The 5,692-nt window shown below is 41.0% G+C and overlaps 1 pseudogene; it reads right to left on the reverse strand.

Annotated features, from left to right (window-relative positions):
• Positions 1–1,754: 1,754 nt before the first annotated feature.
• LOC138733779 (uncharacterized) lies at positions 1,755–2,653 on the reverse strand (annotated as a pseudogene).
• Positions 2,654–5,692: the final 3,039 nt, after the last annotated feature.

Raw genomic sequence — 5,692 nt, forward strand, 5'->3', positions numbered from 1 at the left:
CTAGTTGTTCCCGCACAATGCAGGATTCCAGGTCTACCATTTGCCATTTATCATTCACTGTTTGGGCCCATGCTCCATGCTTAAAAGGATAGAGTATAGTCCTATTATGGTTCAAGCCTAATGCGAAAACAGGATAAATCAAAGATACTGAAGCATTGTGAATGGTTAATACATAGACCGTAACAGTGTTATTAACAGGACCATAGGTAAAATTTACTGACTTCCACCAAGATTAGAGGTTCTTTTCAAAATTGTTAGCATTATCCCAAATTATTTTCTGGATTTCTGTAGGAAAAATGCCTTCTTTGCCTTCTCTAATGATTGATGTGGCCACTGATTGCATCCACAATTGAGCCTGGATGCAACTGAGAGCCAAAGAAATATTACTTTGGGCTACACCGAATGTGTCTAGAATTAGCTTATGATCTTTTATGTTCACCTTTTCCCATTTTGGTAATATGTTGGACAGCAGCCACTGATGTGTTCCCAAAGCCAAAAAGGAAGGCTGTAAAGGCTGTTGTATTTTTGCCAATTCAAAGGTTGTAGCAGCCAATTTGTTCAATAATACCTCTGAATCAATGCTATTCAGAACCCCCAATCCAGTTCCCAAAACACCAGTCAGGTCTCTCGACATTTGTCTCCGAGAAGATCTACATAGCCAGGTGATCCATCCCTCATAAGAGTTGCATAAGAAGGGAGAACAAGCAGGTTGAATTTCTGAAACATTATTTTGCATCAAAAATTCAATCCTTTTGAGGCACCATTCTGGTTTAAATAACATTTGTTGTTGGACAGTGTTTCCAATTACAAATGGTCCAACCTCATAGATCCTTGGTCCAAGTGTTAATTTGGGAGGAACCGTAGGTATTAAAACTTCTATTATTAATTTCCCCCAATGTCTGGTGTTATCTTTTCCACACGTGACCTTATGAGAAAATTTTACTGTGGTGAAATTTAACCAACAGTCCAAATTTTGGGTTCTGCATGGTTGAATAAGGCCATGTGGTCCAATGCCATAGCTGTTTGCTGGCTCAACGAGGGATTCAGCCATTAATTGGCATCTTATGTAAATGTAATCACCTTGAGTAACGACAAAAGGAAAAACTGTTTCCTTATAGTTTAAAATAAGGGAAGTGTCTCTGCTTTGGTGTGTGAGTATTGCAACAAGTTTTGGTTTAGCTACAACATTCATTTTGAATTTCTGAATTAAACCTAATAATTTTGGTCGAGTTTTTGAGTCAGCTCTCCAATCGCACACTGCAGCGATAAAATTAACCATAGTGAAATTGAGCCAGCAATCACCTTGTTCTTTCTTACAAGATTTGGTAACTTCTACATTAACGTCATAAGGAAGTATTGTTGCCAGTAAATTTATGGCGGCAACACAAGGTAAAAATATCTTGCCTAATATATCTCCAATCCTTAGGAGGACATATTCCTTTTGAAATGACAGGGTGAATTTTGGATATCGTATTGAAATCTAAAAAGTTGCTAACAACTGTAATAAAAGAGACCTTTTCTGGTTGAAAACCAAGTTCCACTTTTCTGCACCCCACCTGAACCTTCTCATAGGAGGTGTAATGCAGAAAAGTATGAACAACCCAGTCAAAATTTTGTAAGCCATTTTCAGATTTAAGCATTCAATTTTTATTCATGTTTCTTCTATAAAAATTTTCAATATCCCACAGGGTTCTCCTGCAAGAATAGAAAATAAAACTTGCCCTTTTCAGGCAAAAGGAGTTAAAATGGTGGTGTTATCCAGTGGGTAAACCATCCATTAAATTCTTAGGAATTCCTTTTTTAAGCCCTAAACGCCACCAATTAAGTCCAACCGAAACAGATTTAGATTGTGACTGTTCTTTGGCAACATCTGCAGTTTTACTGGTATGGAGTGCATTTTTAACTCTTACATGTTGGATGCCCCTTGATCTTTCTTCCAAAGTCTTCACAAGACAATATTTCCTACTGTAATCCATTAATTCTTGTGCTACCTCCCCCCATGTCCAGACTTTAGATCTAGGACAAGGTCTGTTACCTAGCACGGCTGGTGTTGAAAAGTTGGAGGAATTAGCATAAGAGTCTGTGCTGGTACTGCCTGCATTTCTGCTGTTATCACCTCTGTGCATAAAAGCCTCCAACCTCTCCACGGGACTCATTGATGCTATGGTCATTCACATCCAGGAATTAATTTTCTCTCATGTATCATTTGCAGGCAAGCAGCTTTGTGTACGCTTTCTAGTAATTGGTCAGCTGTGCCTGTTATTGCCAAGGGGTCTCCCCTATCCAGAGGGTTTAACCCTCCAGCCCAGTAAGCAGCACGCTGAGTTAAGGACCATGGGGCCCGGTGATCACCTGTTGTTAAGATAACTCTGTGGCCCCAAAACCCTCAGCCTCCTTTTCAATCAATTGAATTTGATCACCCCCAGTTAAAGACACACGCCACACATTCTGTTTCAGATTCTTTGATAAGATGCCCATACTCCTTTTTCAACTTTGCCAGTTCAGTGGAAGAATCGGGCATTTCCTTGGTGGTTATATGGGGGTCTGTATCTTCATCATTAAGGTAAAAATATACAGTTTTGATTAAAGGTCTTAAATAAGGGGGATTTTTATCAAGTTTTCTCATCTCTTCCAATTCCTTTTGTGGATACATCGGGTTAATTTGACAGATAACCTTTTCCTCAGATCCCGACGATACTATATCCTGTGAATTAGTGTTCTGTGAATTAGTGGTACTGATGATATGATTTACTTCAAGAGCAACTCTTAATGAATGTTTTTATTTTTCCTTTTTCTCTAATTCCCTTTCCAGATAGAAAATTGTCATTTGATGACAGTGCACCAGGCTTTCTAAGGTCTCTAATTCCTTTTCTAGATTGGAAATTGTCCTTTGGTGACAGTGCACCAGGTTTTCTAAGGATTCTATGATTTTTTCTTCATCACTACGCTGCCTAAGACGGTCATTAATGACTGCGACCAAGCTGGCACCCAAAACAGAGCAGACTATTGCCCTGTTTTGGCCTGGTAATAAAATGTTATCCTTAGCCTCATTCTGCAGTAAAGAAACTTGGTCCATTATACTCTGCAAATCTTTCCAATTCTCTCGAGCCCAATCTTCCCCACTAGGAGAGGGTCGAGCACCATATTTAGCCAAAAATGCAAAAAATCAATCTCTGTCATTAACTAACTGAGAATCTCTATTCTCCTGTTTTTCTGCCATCATTTTTCCCATCCAGGGGCTCAAAACCAAAACAATCTCAAAAAACAATATCAGCAACAACAGCAAAAAACAAATCAAATCCACTTGAGAAAGTTAGTCACCTGCCATCGGCTACACGGTGTTTCTCTTACTCTTTCTCAAGAGTCACTTAAATAAAAATTCAACTCCCCTTTTGCACTCTAAGATCCTGTCTGTGATGCCAATTTATGTCACGGTCCACTCATAAGCGGATGCATGATGATTCGTTTCATTTATTATCTCGGAGTGGAAAGGAAAAAGTAATAATTTAACAAGTCAAGGGAGTTAAATTTCAATCCAAACTGGAACTTTATTAATTGTGCCCATAAATCAGTTTGCAATAGAAAGAGAGAGAGAATAAGGAGAGAGATGGGGAGAAAAGAGGAGAAGGAGTTTATAGTTACCACCACGGGTCCACAGATGTCCAGCATCTCTGGGGGTCCTGGTCCAGAAGGCGTTCCACTGTCTCTGTCTTTGATCAAGGTGATCTCACAGTGGGGAAGATCTTCAAAAATTCAGCTGCTCCAGAGCTGTCTTTTATGCCAGTCAATACACCTGTGACCTGCCTTGCAACCCACCTTTGCCTGCGAAGATGTGCCAGTCTCCACCTAGCAGGCACACATGCCAAGAGAGGAGTGTCTGAGGTCTCCTGCCCTTGTGCATGCGCTTCTCCTGACAGTGGTGGTGGACCTGGGGTCTCCTGATGAAGGCCAGTAGTCATCATCACCTTGAACTCTGGTTGAACTGTTCTTCGCGCATGCCCTGTTGGGGTATGGGTCTGTGGTAAGTCCTGTCATTAATTTTCCTGTCTTTTTCTCCTTTCTTCATGGATCTTTCACAATGGTAGGGAGCAGGGAGGCTTGGAGACAGGTACAAAACATTTTTGAGATAAGGAGGTAGGTACATGTAGTTAGGTACAAAGCATTCGTTCTGTACCAGCTTTGGCCATTTTCATAAGTCCTGCATCTGTGATTTATACAGTCAAGTTCTGAGGCTTAGAATGAGAAAATTTCTGATGAGAAAATGTTGAGGCAGAAATTGTTCCTTTGACCGACCCTTACACATGGGTCCATCCCTTCTCCTCTGTCCTTATGGCTGCTTCCATTGTCAGAAGTACCAGGAAGGGTCCTTCTCATATCGGGGACAGGATATTCCCTTTCCAGGATTTTACTAGTACCCAGTCTCCAGGTTGCATCTGATGTGGGCTGAAATCCAGGGGAGCTGTTTGGGGCAGCAATCCACACTTCCTTAAATCTGCAAGAGACTGAATTATTCCATGCAAATATTTTTTAACATACACGTCATTGATTTCAGGGAGCGGCACACTCTCTTCTCTTCCTAAATATGGGAGGCCGAAGAACATTTCATATGGAGACACCCCCAAGTCTTTTCTTGGGGCTGTCCTGATTCATAATAAGGCTAAAGACAGGCACTTAGTCCATGGCAGTTTGGTTTCTATCATTAGCTTGGTAACGTGTGTTTTGAGGGTTGCATTCATTCTTTCGAGCCTACCAGAGCTCTGAGGATGCCAAAGGGTATGGAAGTCCCATCGTATTTCCAAGGCTGCACATATCAATTGCAGTGCCTTTGAAGTAAAATGTGTTCCCCTATCAGAGTCTATTCTTTCTACCACTCTGTACTGGGGAATAATTTGCTCTAACCAAACCTTTGCAACATTAGAAGCGGTTGTCATGGTGGTGGGAAAAGCTTTCATCCAATGAGTGAGATGGTCCCATTACTAGTAAATATTTCCACCTTTGTATCTTTGGGAGTTCCGTATAATCTACTTGTATGTTTTGAAATGGTCCAAGAGTTAATGTTCGTCTTCCATTGGGGTTTTCCTCATCACCTTCTCGTTAATTTTCTGGCAATCCAGACATCGATCAGTTATTTTTTTAGCTACTGTATGTACTCCTAAGCAGCCATAAGTTCTTAAAAACTGATCACACAGAGCTGGAGCTCCCCAATGAGTTTCTAAATGTAGCCTGGACAATATTTCCCTGGTAACTGCTTTGTTCAACATTGGTCTCCTGTCTGACAGGACCCACTTGCCTCCTTGGTTTTTACGCACCACATCTTTTGGAGAGATTTGTCTTCTTCAGCAAATACTGGCAACTTGACTAGTATTTCCTTATCAGGTATCAGAATCCACATTTTAGCATCCCTTCCTTTCAGCACTGCTTCTTTTGCTTGCTCGACGACTAGCCTATTCCCTCTAGCTTCTAAAGTATTCCCCTTTTGATGTCCAGTTACATGCACTATTGCAATCTCCTCTGGCTTACTTAGGGCCTCTAGCACCTCCAGTAACAACTCTTTGTGTCCTAGTTCCTTTCCTCCGGAAGTGACCAATCCCCATTCCTTCCATATTTTCCCAAAGGTATGGATCACTCTGAAAGCATATCTAGAGTCTGTATATCTTGTTCCATTTTTCCCTTCCAATAACTCTAGGGCTCA

This window comes from Phaenicophaeus curvirostris, assembly GCF_032191515.1.
Source record: "Phaenicophaeus curvirostris isolate KB17595 chromosome W unlocalized genomic scaffold, BPBGC_Pcur_1.0 scaffold_34, whole genome shotgun sequence".
In the NCBI taxonomy this organism is placed as follows: Eukaryota; Metazoa; Chordata; class Aves; order Cuculiformes; family Cuculidae; genus Phaenicophaeus; species Phaenicophaeus curvirostris.